We start from the raw sequence: 15,729 nt of genomic DNA, 5'->3' as shown, positions 1-15,729 counted from the left end.
GTGGGGAGGAGTTGAGGAGCAGGGCTGCAGGTCCAGGCTTTGGCAGCCTCAGTTTTCCAGAGAACCCAGTTTTGCAGAGGCGCAGATGCAGACAGATGACTGCTTTGGGAACTGCAAACCACTGGCCCCTGCAGCCCCTCTCTTGGACGGGGGTGAGGTCGGGAGGAAAGAACTGGAGACAGAAAAAGAGAGAGGCAGGGACCAAGAGAACCTCAGGAACAGGGAGAGGAGAGCTGTGAAGGGCAGGGCTGGGGAGGAGGGTGGGGAGATGAGGGAGGGAAGGTGGGAGGGAGAAGGGAGAGGGAGGGAAGGAGGGAAAGAGGGAGATAAGGAGGGGGAGGAAGAAGGGAGGGAGGAGAAGGAAGAGGGCAGGACAGGGAGGAGGGAGGAGGGAGGGAGGAGGGAGGGAGGAGGGAGAAGGAAGAGGGCAGGACAGGGAGGAGGGAGGGAGGGAGGGAGGGAGGGCAGCAGAAAGAGGGGCTGGGAGGAGTGGAGAAGTGTCTCTGGGGCTCTAAGGCACAGACCACCAAGGGAACCAGCACCTACGCTGGTGTCCTCCCACCCCCGTGCCCCTCCTACCCCGTTGCCCCACTACTGGATCCTGGGGAGTTTGGCAGGGGCTGTCAGGGTTGAGCAGTGGGCTCTCCTCCCAGGCCTGCTCCAGACAGCAGCCCTCATCCTCCTTTTGTTCAGGTCACTGGAAGAGTGGGCCTAGGCTGGGGCCTGGCTGCTTGGAGAAGACCCACCGGTGACCTAGCAGGGCTCAGAACTGGGGCTGGGCCCCGACATTCCAAGTCAATTCAGGACTCTCCTGGAGGAGAAGGGACCTGGATTGTCCCCTGGAGTCACCGGCATCTACGGCGACCTTCCCCAGCCGGTCTGCCCTGGATCCTGGGGATAGAGGGACAGCATGGCAGGAAGTAGCCCACACCACCTGGACAGGAACAAACCCACAGCCACCGGAGGAAGAGAGAGAATGCCTGCATGATAATCGTGGGGGCGGGGGCTCAGGGAGGCCTCTTCGAGGAGATGGTCTTAACATCTGAGAGCTGAGAAGAATTCAGCCTCACAAAGCCCAGAGACCTGGGTCCCCAGGAGGGAGATGGGGCTGGGAGACGCGGTGGAGTGGCCAGGCCAGGAGTGGCCCGCAGGATTGGAGCCCAGGCCCGAACCTGGCAGGTCACTGGGGAGTCTCCTGCTTGTCCCAGAGCCAGTGTCAGTGAGAGCTGGGTGGCGGGGCCAGCGGGAGGCTGAGGGACCCAGGGTCCGGGACTGTGGGAAGTGAGAGCAGCCTCTCCTTGGTTCCTCGGCAGCCCGGGGCCTCACCCCTGCAAGGTCTGGGTGGCCACTGCTTGCAGGGCCGTCCCTCTGGGAGTGGGTAGAGGGGACAGGGGACCCTGGGACAACCTTCGCCCCTCCGAAGGCAAGACCTTGTCGCGTTCATGCTCCAGCCCTTTCCCATCTGGGCTCCTCCTGTGTGCTGGGAGCGCGTGGCCTTCTGAGAACAGGGCAGCATGGTGGACGGGCGAGCGCGGCACGGCGAGGTCCGAGCCCCCGGCTGCTCTCCCCAGCCCTGAGAACGCAGGCTGCTCCATAAGCTCTGTGGGCCTCAGGCTCCTGGTCTCTAGAATGTAGCCATGGGCAGGCTACCCAGAAGTGAGATGCCTGCCCAAAAAAGCCCTGTGCCCAGCCCACAGCCAGCACTTGGTTCATTGGGCCCCAGCTCAAACCCCCCGCCCCGAGAGGCCTGCCCTGAGCACCGTCCCTGTCCCTGTGTGCCCTTTCAGTCACAAGTCAGCAGCACGCAGCCACCCACCGAGGCTGAGCCTCTTCAAATTCGCTTCGATGTTTGCCGCGCACTGACTCAGGTCTCCAGGCCTCAGTTTCCTCACCCGCGAACTAGGGGCGGTCTCTGGGGACTGTTCTAAGGTGAGCTGGAGGCCACAGGCTCTGGTCTGGAGCACTTCGCTCTCCGTGAATCTCTTCTCCTGACGTCTGTGTGTCCCCTCACGTCTCACGGTACCACGTCTCCTCCGCAGGGCCTGTCTTGTGTGACGCTGTGTGCCACCCCACACATCTTCAACCCCGGAGAAAGATTCTGGTGGTGGAAGCTGTTGAGTAAATGCTCACTTGAGTTTCTCCCACTGCCTTGGAGTCCCTCTTCTGTTTTTCTCCAAATTCTCTTTGTTGACAGAGTACACAGTTCAAAACCCCACACAGGGATGAACGAGAGGACGCCCAGGTCCAGCCCAGCAGCGGCTTCCTGTCCCTTCCACCTCTCTCTTTCCCTCTGCCACTGCCATCTACTGGGACGCTCTTCCTGGGCCCCTGTAGGACAAGGACTGCCTGTGGCTGAGGTCCCCTCCATGCAGAACATACAGCACAGGTGTGCCCCAAAGAGGAACAGAGAGAAGGAGGAGGAGGGTCCAAGAGAGACTTGGAAATGAATGCCAGGAAGCTCAGGCGCTGGACGTGCGTTTGGGGCGCCTGCCCTTTCCTTGTGTATTTCTCCTGCTGTCTGTATAACCATTTAATGCAATAAACGAAAACCAGCCCTCGTTCTTGGGGTGTTCCCACCCTCCTGGGTCCCCGTTGGCTGCCTGGCTTCCTCCTGCAGCTCCTGCTGTGTATGTGCGTGCGTGTGTGTGTGTGTGCATGTGCACGTCTGTGGGGCGTATGTGTGTGCGTGTTTGTAATTGAGGCTGCGGAGTGGAGGGAGCGGGGGTTTCCTCTGGGGACCCTGAGAGAAGGAGGCATTTTCACCACAGCCGAACAGGGCGGGACCCCAGCACCCGGGACCCAGCGGGACTTTGCCAAGGTGACAGGGGGCTGGCTGGGCCACGCGGCTGTTTGTTTGATTTCCCCCGACTTCCAAACTAGTTGAAATTACACATCGAGCATCGATTTAATTAAGTTTTCCAGTGTGTGGCATAATTAGTAAGACACACAACTGGAACTGGGTGGGCGGTCCCATCCCCGCTCTTGCCTGTTGGAATTCTCAGCCCTCGGGCCACAAAATATGGCAAGTTGTAACATAGAGGAGGGAAGTGAGGGGCAAGTCAGCCGGAGCTGTCACCTCGGGATGCCAGGTGGGCAAGGGGGACCCCAGGCAGCTCTGCCTCACAGAGGACCGGAAACTGAGCTCAGGTGACCCTCGGGGAGCCTGCCACCCTCCCTGGGGCCTCAGAAGCAGACAGGAGGAGGTCAAGAGGGGCCCTGCCCTGGCTATAGCATCAGAGAACTTCAGGACAGGATCCCCTGGGGGCTCTTAGCCCCAATCAAATGACAGATTGGCAGTTCCCTGGACACAGAGCCCCCGCTTCAGATCCTTCGTACTTCGTCTCTCACATCCTGAGAGTGTGGGCCACCGAAGGAAGAGGCCCGCCGCCTGGCTGGTGGTTCTCCAGGCCTGCTGGGAAAGGCTGTCCCCATGGCCGGCTCCCTCCTGGGGAGGAGAGGCCTCTGTGTTCCGGTCCACCCGAATGGGGCTCAGACTGTCAGAATCCAGCCAGAGCCCGCAGTTGGTCATTGCGCACATCGTGAACCGGAGGAGGCTTCTCACCCAGGGCAGGCCTGGAAATGCACATGGGGGAGGGGGCGGGCCCTGGTTCTGCCTGAGCAAGGGAGAGAACTGTCAGAGTAGCCCCTCTGGTGTTTGAAAGCAGCTGCCATGGCGTGAACCACTCTCTGCCCTCTTGCCCAGCCCTCACTGCGCTCCTCAGCTGATGGCCTCCCAGCCCCACTGCCACTAAACAGCTCTTTCAGAAATCCCCGGCCAAATCCGAATGACCCATTTCTTTCTTCTCCCCTTTGATCCCTGCCACATTGGTTCCCACCCTCCCCTGGCTTTTCTCTGGTCTCCAGGCCTCCAGCGCTGATGCCCCTCAGGGCCAGCCAGGCCCTCTTCCCGGTCCCCTGAGTATTCTGCGGCTGCCAACGCCTTGACCCTGGGCCTGGTCAATACAGATTCATGATCATTTCCCCCCTCCCTTCCTTCCGACTCAGGCCACCCATGGGGCCCTTTCCCTGACCATCCCAAGGGGCCCTGAATTGGAACTGATCACTTTGCTCAGCAGACGATGAGTCCCTGAGGGCAGCCCCAGCGTCTCACTCCTCACACACGTCCCCAAGGCTGCGTTCAGAACATGCGATGCAATCATTGAGTAAACATTTGTTAAGCACCGACTGTGTGTCAGGGCCTGTCCTAAGTATTCTACACGTATTAGAGTACTCACTTAATCATTCCATCTGCATTTCCTCCTGTCTGTCCTCCTGCCCAAGAAAACTGAGGCTCAGAGAGGTTACAAAACTTATACAAGATGACACTACCATCATATAGAGTAGCTGGGGTTTGAATCCTAGTCTGGTCTGTCGCCATAGCGCATGGGCATAACTGAGTGAAACAGCCTCTCCTCCGTTCCTCCTGCCCATCCACCCACCCATTCTCCCATCCATACTTCATCCATCCTACCATCCGCCCTCCCATCCATGCTCCATTCATCCTATCATCCATCCTTCATTCATGCTCCCATCCATCCTCCCGTTCATCTTCCCATCCATTTTTCTCCATCCATCCTCCCATCCACCTTCCCATCAACCTCCCTTCAGTCTCTCCATTCACTCTCCTCTGTTCCTCCTTCATCCTCCCATCCTCCCATGCCCCAAGCCCTCACTCAGGCTTTGTCATGCCTCCAAGCCTTAATACAGGCTCTTCTCTCAGCCAGTCCTGCTTTTTTCTCCTCTTTGTTGGCCAGGGGACTCATACCTGTGTGGGACCTGCCCTGATACACTCCACACTCCCTCCTCCTGCACCTGGCCCTGCCCCTGCAGTGCCAACTCCTCAGTGCTCACCTCAGTGCCAGCCGCAGGTGGGGATTTCTGGTGGCCCATGACCTCACTGGGGCCTGCTGTCTTGTGTCTCACCCCAAAGCAGAGGGAGCAGAGCCACCTCAGGGGCATGCACGGTGGGCTGTGCCTTGGGGGAACAAAATTAATTTTAACAACAGCCTTAGGAAAGAGACAAATCTGTCCCTTTTTTATTCCCTCCTTGGGGAAAAAAACTGTGTGTGCACGTGTCTATGCACACATGATTCAGAGCATCAAACGCCACCGTGACTCGGGTGTCACCAGACTCGTTTGCCCACTGCTAGAGGGGACAAACACACGACCTCCGGCCACACGATAGAGACTCTACAAGCTGACTCTTGGCACCCAGGGCCTGGTGTTTGTCCAGATGACCAAGCCCCTGGGGATGCCCTAGCCTGCCCATGTGGTGCCCAGCAGTGTTTCAGTGAACCTTAACCGACCTTGGGGGTTTGCTGGGCAGAGTGGGAGAGCAAGTGTCTGGCTCCTGGCGAGTTGGGTGCCCTTGTGCCAGCTAATGACCCCCAAGGCCCTCAGCCGCCTCCCTGTCAAGTGGGGAGGGAGTGCTCCCAGGCTGCTGTGAGGAGGCGGCCAGAAGAGTGGGGATGGACCTGTGTGTTTCCTTCTCTCCAGAGAGCCTGACCAGGGCTGACGAATGAGGGTGTGCGGCCCGAATCACTGTCCATGGATCTACCTTGGAGTTTGGGGTCCCTGTGGGGGTGTGAAGCTTCGGAAACTCTCCTCTGTCCCCCCGCCATCCTTTTCCCTTCCAAGACAGGATCTGGCCTCTTGAAATTCTGCACACTAATAAAATTGTAACTAATTTACATCCGAGATGGGGAGTGAGTGGCAGCGGTTGTCATGGAGACCATCTCCAGGGCCCGGCTGCCTCCACCTCTCGGTGCAGCCGAGAGATCAAGAGATTCTCGCCGAGTGCTGCAGCTGGGGCCAGTCCTCATGCCTCCCGGGCACCCTGCCCTGCTCCCCCCATGCTGGGCAGGCCCTTGGGGGACAGAATGGAGGCAGCCCCCCTTTGGAAAGGCCCCAAGTTCTGCCAACAGTGTTCTGAAGGTCAAAGCCCCTCTCTCCTGACTGTGCCTCTGCCCCCAACCCTGCCCCTTCACCCCGTGGGCCCCACTGGCTTCTCTCACTCCAGACAGAGGACCCCCGGGGGACACGTGGCCCTGTCCCCACAGCACAGCCAACAGTGGCAGTCAGAGTGGGGACAGTTTCCAGGGAAGGCGCAGAGCAGCAGGGCCCAGAGTCACCCACAGACCTGTCCTCCTGGGGTCCACCCTGGGAAATGGCCCACCCTGGACTCCAGGAATCCCAAGATGGAGAAAAGGCCCTCCCTGGCCTCACAGAGCTTGCCTGCCCACAGGAAAGACGTTGAAATAACCAGTACTGGCCGGGTGCGGTGGCTCATGCCTATAATCCCAACACTTAGGGAGGCTGAGACGGGCGGGTCACTTGAGGTCAGGAGTTTGAGACCAGCCTGGCCAACATGGTGCAACCCCGTCTCTACTAAAAATACAAAAATTAGCCAGGCATGGTGGCTCGTGCCTGTAGTTCAAGCTACTAGGGAGGCTGAGGCAGGAGAATTGCTTGAACCCAGGAGGTGGAGGTTGCAGTGAGCTGAGATCATGCCACTGCACCCCAACCTGGACGACAGAGCGAGACTCCGTATCAAAAAAAGAAAAGAAAAGAAAAGAAATAACCAGTGCTGTGAAATAATCCGTGCCACATGCTGTGCTGAGCCCTTCAGGTGTGAGATCTTGTCTCAATGCCAAGGTAACACAATGCAATGGGCAATACTTTAAATCCCCATTTTATCATGAACAAAAAGGTTTTAGACAGGGGGGTGGATAACACCGAAGTTCAGAGCCCTGGAAAGTATAAGGGCCGGAGGCAAAGCCAGGTCTCCTCATTCTAAAACCATCATGGTAAAGCTGATAAGCTGCCTGCAGAGAAGCAGCAGGATGAAACAATTATAACAAAGCAGGGTCCATGCAGTCAGAGAAGGGGGTAAGGGAACAAAGGGGCCCTCAGGAATCATGAAGTCTAAGTTGGGTTTTGAGGGATGAATAGGAGTTCCCCAAGGGTGGAAGAAGAATGTTCTAGGCAGAGGGAACATATGCAAAGGCCTAGAGGTGAGAACCTGCTCAGGACATTCAAATACCATAGGCTGGGTGCTGGGGGGTGATGCGGAGGAGGGAGGCGTTCAGCAGGTGACGAAGAGGGAGCCAGGCCCCAGGGGGCTTCACTCGCCAAGCTGGGCGCCCTGCACCTTACCCTGTAGATGAGAGATTGAAGAACTGGGTCCAAGCAGGCCCATCCCTGACATTTGTGGGCCCTGGGGCAAGAGTAGAAATGGAGGTCCAGGTAGAAAAGGTCTAGAAGTTTCCAAGTCAGAGAAGCAGCTAGGATGCTGCTGGCTGAAGAGCTCTTCTGTCCTCCTTCCCTCAGAAACACCTTCACGTTGCTGGGGAGGCCAGGCTCTCATTTATATTCTTGTCTCTTCAGTGTTTTCCACCAGAACGTGAACTAGGCCCTGGGCCACAGTCCCCAGCCTGAAGGAAGACTAGTGAAATGCAGATTCCGGGGCCCTACGGCTGACCCAGGAGGCCATGCTCCGATAAAAATAAGGCGCTATCTTTAAGAGTTTCCCCTTGTGATAATTATACATAAAAGTCTAGCAAAGCCCCCTCTACCCCCTGCTGAAAGTAGCAGGAGTATGAGGTGGGTGGGGGGGCAGGGGATGGGGGTACAAGCAGATTCGTGTTCTAGAAGTGGATCCTCAGCTATTGGGCAAAAGTGGGCAGGAAGCAGAGTTGGGAGGGGCAGAGAGACCTGGCAGCACCTAAGTTGAAGAGGGTGGCGGCCTGGTACCAGGGCAGGACTGTGTGGCGGGGGTGGGGGCGGGGTATGCGGTGGCGAGGGCGGTTGGGGGTGAAGGTTGTGTCAGCAGAAGCTGTGTTCGAAATTCACAATGGACAGAGCCTGGTGCTGATGAGTCTTGAAGGTGAGCAGGGATCCAGGGCAGCTCCTTTGGGATCATAAAATCTAATCAGGCTGCAGGAGGCCTGGGCCCTGGGTGGACTCTATTAGGCAAGAGCCCACTCCCGTCTGCTGATCCGGGCGTCCCTGAGTCCCCTTCAGTGTCACACTGAGGGTCAACTCAAGGCTCTGAGTGGGGAAGAATTAAAAGCCCGCCTCTGTCCCCGCCTACCCCAATCCCCTACAGGAGCCTGCAGCCCTGCTGGGGAAGCTGGAGGAGCAGCTAGGAGCAGCAGACCACCAGAAGGGAAAGGTGGGCATGGTCTTGGGGATTAGGGGGTGGAGTGGCCAGGAGGGGAGGCTTCCTATTGGAGGAGGACTTTGGACCCTCTCGCTTTCCATACATGGTTCCAGAAATCATCTTGATAATAAAAATAATAACCGTGAAAACCACAGCAGCAACTATTGCCCTTGATCGAGCAGTTTTTGTGCCAGACACTGAGCACGCAGCAAGGAAATGGCAGAGTGGGCTGTCAGATCCTGAGCCATGGGCTGGAACCAGCTTTCCCTGTGCCAAGTAAAGAGGGGCTTAAAACTCAACTCCTACCCTTGGAGCACTCCCAAGCTGTTTGGTCATGAGACGGCTGGAGATGCCTCTCTGGGAACATCTAGAAGACTCTAGAAGGTCCATGCCTCTCTAGAAGGCTATGCCGGCAAACACCAGCTTTTGAAACCATGGGGGACTAGACCGTATTTATCAGCTGCAGGAGTTCAGAAGAGGGAGAGCTCGTGGGAGCTGCTGGGAAAGGCATGACTTGAGCTGAATGCTGAAACAGCGGCCGCATTTGAAGAAGGGAGAGGAGGTGGAGAGGGGATCCTGGGAGAAGGCTCCAGCCTGGGCAATAGTGTGGGGGTGGGAATGCAGAAGGAGTTTAGAGAAGGTCAATTGGCTGCAGCGGCTGGTGAGTCACGGGAAGCAGGGATGGACACAGATTGGCCCAGGCCTGGCGGGTGTCCTCCTGCTTATTTCTATACCTCCGGGAGGGTTTGACACTGGGACATCAAGGCGTCCACCCTTGTCAGGCCCGGGATGGTGCCTCACTGTTGGGGATGGGTTTGGTGAGTTCCCAAGAACAACAGCCTCCCAGGAGGAGGCCTCATCAGGACTGAACTGAGGCTCTTGGGAAAATGGAGGCCTCGGATCGCCCCAGAATCTTGGAAGAAAGACTCCCCTGCCCACACCCACCTTGGCCAAGGGCCTAAAACCAGATGGGCAACAATGCAGGTCCAGTCATCAGCTTGACCTGACTGTCCCGTCTGCCTCTAGCAGAAGTAAATACCTTGGGTCCAAACCCTGCTCCCCCATTTACTGTGTGACCCCAGACAAGTTCCTTAACCTCTCTGAACTCAATTTTCTCACTCATAGAGCCAGGATAAAAACTCCAACCTCCAAAAGTGTATTGATTTGTTTTAGGATTAAATGAGATGAAGCTAAGAACTCACTCAGTGGAGGCTGTGGTGCAGAGATCACTCTTGAAAAATGTTGCTTCCCTCCCTTCCATCCTTAAACTCTGGGACAGGTCAGCTGTGACCACAAAAGGTGCCCATGTGACTTGTCCCTTGAGCTTGCATAATCCTCACTGCTTCTGCGTCATCCAACAGTGGGGCCAGGCTGAGAATCCCGCGTGATACAGACCGTCTTTATATTTTACATTTAAATCTATGATCCATTACTAGCTTGTTATTATTATTATTATATTTTGAGACAGGGTCTTACTCTGTTGTCCAGACTGAAATGCAGTGGCACAATCACAGCTCACTGCAGCCTCAACCCCCTCCCAGGCTCAGGCAATCCTCCTACCTCAGCCCCCTGAATAACCGGAACTACTGGTATGCACCACCACACCCGGCTAATGTTTGTAATTTTTGTAGTGATAGAGTCTTGCTTCGTTGCCCGGGCTGGTTTCAAATTCCTGGGCTCAAGGGATCCTCCCACCTTGAACTTCCAAAGTACTGGGGTTACAGGCGTGAGCCACCATCTCCAGCCTGTTAGTTAATTATTATTATTTGTTGTCCCTCCTCTAATCTGAAAGGAGCAAGTTAATTTTGATATAAGATATAAGGTTTAGGCTGAGGTTCATTTTTTAAAAAGTAGATGTCCAAGCTGGGTGCAGTGGCTCACACCTGTAATCCCAGCACTTTGGGAGGTCGAGGCAGGAGGATCACTTGAGCCTAGGAGTTTGAGACCAGTCTGGGCAACAAAGTGAGACCCCGTGTCTACAAAACATTTAAAAATTAGCTGGGTGTGGTGGCACATGCCTGCAGTCTGAGCTACTTGAGAGGCTGAAGTGCAGTGAGCCATGATTTTTTCTCTACACTCCAGCCTGGGTGAGAGAGACAGAGACACTGTATCAGAAAAAAAAAAAAAAAAAATCTGGCCAGGCACGGTGGGTCATGCCTATAATCCCAACACTTTGGGAAGCCATGGCAGGCAAATCACTTGAGGTCAGGAGTTCGAGACCAGCCTGGCCAACACGGTGAAACCCTGTCTCCATGAAAAATACAAAAATTAACTAGGCATGGTGGTGCACGCCTGTAATCCCAGCTACTCAGAAGACTGAGGCACGATAATTGCTTGAACCTGGGAGGTGGAGGTTGTAGTGAGCTGAGATCACACCACTGCACTCAAGGCTAGGCAACAGAGTGAGATTCTGTCACAAAATAAATAAATAAAATAAAATAAAAAAGATATCCAATTGTTAATCATTTGTTGAAACTTCATATGTTGAAAAAAAGTTTTCTTTATTCATTGATTACTACACAGTCTCGACCTCCCTCATTTTGCCAGCCTTGCTATCAGATCCTTTGTGCTTTTCATTTCTTCATTTAATAAACACTGAGAGATAATTGTACACCCATATGCAAAATACTCATCTTGACCCTTACCTCACACCATATACACAGATCTACTCACAGTGGATCATAGACCTAAACATAAGATCTATCACTATAAAGAACTTTTAGAAGGAAACCTAGGAAAATATTTTTGGGGCTGGGTGCAGTGGTTCATGCCTATAATCCCAGCACTTTGGGAGGCTGCATTGGGAAGATCACTTGAGCCCAGGAGTTTAAGACCAGCCCAGGCAATATAGAGTCCATCTCTATAAAAATTACTAAAGAGATGGGGTCTCTAGTGAGACACTGACTCTCCCAAAAATTAGCTGGATTTGCTGGTGCATACCTATAGTACCAGCTTCTCAGGAGGCTGAGGTGGGAGGATCACTTGAGCCTGGGAGGTGGAGGTTATGGTGAGCCGAGATTGCCCACTGCACTCCAGCCTGGTCAACAGAACAAGATTATGTCTCAAAAAAAAAAAAAAAAAAATCTTTGGGACTTGGCATTAGGCAAAGAGTTCCAAGATATGACAATGAAGCCTAATCCATAAAGAAAAACATTGATAAATTTCAGCTCATAAAAATTTACAACTTTTGCTCTAAGAAGATGCTGATAAAAGAATGAACTATGAAAAAATATTTGCACATCACATCTCTGACAAAAGACTTGTATCCAGGCCAGGCGCAGTGGCTCAAGCCTGTAATCCCAGCACTTTGGGAGGCCGAGATGGGTGGATCACGAGGTCAGGAGATCGAGACCATCCTGGCTAACCCGGTGAAACCCCGTCTCTACTAAAAAAATACAAAAAACTAGCCGGGCGAGGTGGGGGGCGCCTGTAGTCCCAGCTACTCGGGAAGCTGAGGCAGGAGAATGGCCTAAACCTAGGAGGTGGAGCTTGCAGTGAGCTGAGATCCGGCCACTGCACTCCAGCCTGGGCGACAGAGAGACACTCCATCTCAAAAAAAAAAAAGACTTGTATCCAGAAACCATAAAGAACTCTAACAACTCAACAGTTAAAAAAACTAATTAAAAGTGGAAAAAAGACTCATACAGACAATCCATTAGAGAAGATACAGGGATGACAATTGAACCTATTGAACCTATTAAAATGTGCTCAACCATTATTAGCCACCAAGGAAATAGAAGTCAAAATCACAATGGGATATCACTCCCCACCTCCTTAGATGGCTAAAAAAAAATACTGATAATTCCAAATGCTGACAAGTTTGCAGAGCAACTTGAACTCTTATACATTGCTGGTGAGGATGCAAAATGATACAGCCACTTTGGAAAACAGTTTGGCATGTTCTTAAAAAGTGAACCATATTCATATAGTATGATGTAGCCATCCTACTCCTGGATATTTATCATCCCAGAGAAATGAAAACGTAGGTCCATGCAAAGACATATACATGAATGTTCATAGAAGCTTTATTTGTAATAGCCTGGAAACAACCCAAATGCCCTTCAATGGATGAATGGATAAACAAACTGTGGTCCATCCATATCGTGGACTATCACTCAGTAATAAGGAGGAGCCAAGAATTGATACAGGCAACACCTTGGGCAGAGCTCAAGACCATAACGCTGAGTGAAAAAAATAGCCAATCTTCAAAGATCACACACTACACAATTCCATTTATATGACACCCTCCAAAAGTCAAAATATAGAGATGGAGATCAGTGGTTGCCAGGGGTTAGGGGTGAGGCCAGGGCAATGGCTACAAAAAGATAGGAAGAGGAAGCCTCTTCACGTGATAGAACTATTCTGGATGCTGATAGTGATGGTGGTTACACAAATTGATGCTTGTGATAAAATTCATAGAACTGTACTCCAAAAGGAACTTAATTAAAATGCAACTTGAAAAAAATGATGTAGTGGCCGGGCGCGGTGGCTCATGACTGTAATCCCAGCACTTTACTAAAAATACAAAATTAGTCAGGTGTGGTGGTGCATGCCTGTAATCCCAGCTACTCGGGAGGCTGAGGCATGAGAATCGCCTGAACCTGAGAGGCAGAGGTTGCAGTGAACTGAGATCGCGCCATTGCATTCCAGCGTGGCTGACAGAGCAAGACTCTGTCTCAAAAAAAAAAAAAAGATGTGGTGCTTCGAGTTCTCAGGTAGTTTCTTCCTGCAACCCACACAGGCCATGGTTCTTCCCCTATAGCACCTTGGAAGGGATTAGAAAAGGACACCACCTCATGTGCAGAATGCAGCCTGTGCCAGGGCCCTCAGCCTGACAAGTGGAGGACTGGCTGAATTGTGCAGTGAGCAACCTACATGACTGTCCATGTTGGGTCCTGGAGCCCCCATTTTTTCTTCTCAGGCTCTGTTATTCCTCCATGGATGGAGTTTTGACAAGCAGTCCCCAGGGAGTAGGGATGAGGTGGGCTGTGCATTAGACCAGACGAGCCTGGCCGGGGCTTCTTGCTAATGGCAGCAAATGCACTTAATGCTGAGGCTGCAGGCCGGTGCTTTGGGGGCCTGGTGCTTAATGGCTTGCCTGCCAGGGAGGAAGAAGGATGGCCGGACAGCCAGACGCATAGCCAGGATCAGATGGATGGAGGGAGCGGGAGGACTTGCCTCAGCCTGGAAACGCCCCTTCCTCTGAGAAGTGGGGGTGGAGAGTGAGGGGATGTGCAGGAAGGATGCTGCCAGGGAGACTGGCTTTGCCTGAGCCTGTCCCATGGCACATTTTGTCTGCTCATGAATGCTGAAGGTGTCATTCCTCTGGAGGGGTGGGTTTCAGGTGGGCCCAGCCACAGCCTGCTCTGCCTCAGGGAGCTGGGGATGAAAATCAGGATCGTAGCTTTTTTTTTTTTTTTTTTTTTTGACAGAGTTTCACTCTTGTTGCCGAGGCTGAAGTGCAATGGTGCAATCTCAGCTCACTGCAACCTCTGCTTCCCAGGTTCAAGTGATTCTCCTGCCTCAGCCTCCCGAGTAGCTGAGATTACAGGCATCCGCCACCACGCCTGGCTAATTTTTATGTTTTTAGTAGAGAAGGGGTTTTGCCATGTTGGTCAGGCTGGTCTCGAACTCCTGACCTCAGGTGATCCACCCGCCTTGGCCTCCCAAAGTTCTGGGATTACAGATGTGAGCCACTGCACTCAGCCAGGATCCCAGCTCTTACATCCTAAGTGCCTGCTGGGTGCCTGGCACTGTGCTGAGGGCTCCTACTGAAGTGGCAATAATGACAAAGCCTCCAATAACAAGAATATAAACAAGACCTGGAGTGCATTTGGGGACCGGGCCTAACCCTCCTGATAAACCCGGAGGCTGGTGTGCCTTTGTTCCACAGGCCCCGCTTTCCTGAGGCCACACAGCTTGGTGCTCCAGCCTAGCCCCATCTGCCTTTGACTTTCATGCACACCGCCCTATGGTCGCTTCGGCCTCTTCAATCCCATGGTTTAACACTTCTGAGCCCCAAGTTTCATAAAGGTGAAAGGGCACTTTGCTTTTGCATATGTAAAGGAGGAGACACCAACTCAGGTTAGGCCTAGCCTCCTCCAGGAAGTCTTCTCTGACCCTCCCCAGAGGGTCAGAAAAACGAATTTCCTCACTCACCCTCAGGAGCAAATGAATCCATCTTGTGTCTGATGGTGCAGTGTTGAGGACAGACTATCTGGAACCCCAGCAGCCACTGTACCACCCAGAATGGGCCCAGCTGACACTGTGAGGAAGGCAAAGGGACAAGAACTGCAGAGAAGCCAAGACAGAGCTCTAACAGCATCATGAGCCTCTGGATCAAACCATGCCTGAAACCCACAATCACCTCTGCCTCATTTCATTACATGAGCCCATTATTTCCTATCTTGGTTGGATTTTCTGTCTGTTGTAACAGAGAGTTTTAAACAGATACAGGAATTCACCAAACTGTGAAATGTGGCGATTTCAGGAGGGCATATAATGAGGGAACTTTCATCCTCTGATCCACATGTTTTATATTGTCTGTAGTTTTACAATACGCATATAGCAAAATCAATGTCAGTGTTTCTGTCTTGAGAAAACAAGTGGATCATGAGCCTGGGGCTTGAAGAATCGGGTGGGTGATGGCATCAGTAATTGAGGAGCAGTGAACTTGGGGGGAAGATGGCAGCTTTGATATGGGGGCACAGGAGATCTGGATAGAGCCACCACATGGGTACTTTCAGGGGCTGGTGCTCAGGAGGAAGTATGTGGGGTGAGGGAGAGTCAATGTGGGAGCCAGGTGGCAGAGTTGAGGACATTATGGTCCCTGGCCAAGGCCTTACTCATTGGAGAAGTAGACGTTGCTTCTTTCCCCGGGACACTCCCTTTTGGGGCTGTCACCGTACCTCAAGTACCCTCCTTGTTGGAACTGATAACCAAGGCTACATGTGAACGGCAGAACCCATCAAGCTGCAAATTTCTTGGAAGTGGCCTTCCAGCCACCTTAGCACAGGAGGCACGGACCTCTCTGATGCGGTTGACAAGCTGATTCCTCAAGCCTGAATCCATGCTGCAAGAATGGGTGTAAACGACAGTGGCGACATGCTTTTGTCTGAGGCTTTTCACTGCTTGGAATGACATCCCACTGTGCTCTGCTTCATCCTCTGAGGGCCCTGAGATGCAGGCCAGGCAGTCTTCTGCCTCAGTTTCACAGAGAAAGCAGTTCAGGCACAGAGAGGCCTAGCAACTTGCACATAATCACACAGCCAGACAGAACTGGCCAGAATTTGAACCTAGTTCTCCAGCCTCCAACCTGGTCCTCTTTCTATTTCCACTGGATGGTCCTCACAGCAGGGATTGGGGCAGGGAATTGTTCCCAGTGAAAGTCAGCCATTGAGGACTGGGGGGGGGGGGTGAAAGGTGAAGAGGCTCCCTGGAGACAACGGAGGGACCCCAAGCGAGGGAAGCTTCTGTGTAATCCCCACAACTGCCCCAGCCCAACGCATGTCCTTTGCTCTGTGCTAAGTGCCTGGTCCTGTGCTCTGTACTGGTCATTACCTTGAACC

The 15,729-nt window shown here is 53.3% G+C and overlaps 1 long non-coding RNA gene across 1 annotated transcript; it reads left to right on the top strand.

Annotated features, from left to right (window-relative positions):
• On the top strand, positions 1 to 4,496 carry LOC103878094. The gene is made up of 3 exons (XR_638083.4): positions 1 to 152; positions 694 to 1,929; positions 2,040 to 4,496. It is a non-coding gene; the product is annotated as an uncharacterized LOC103878094 (long non-coding RNA).
• Positions 4,497 to 15,729: the final 11,233 nt, after the last annotated feature.

This window comes from Papio anubis, chromosome 13 (assembly GCF_008728515.1).
Source record: "Papio anubis isolate 15944 chromosome 13, Panubis1.0, whole genome shotgun sequence".
NCBI classification, from domain to species: Eukaryota; Metazoa; Chordata; class Mammalia; order Primates; family Cercopithecidae; genus Papio; species Papio anubis.
The sequence above is the reverse complement of the archived record's forward strand: the minus strand, read 5'-3'. Positions and strand labels throughout refer to the sequence as shown.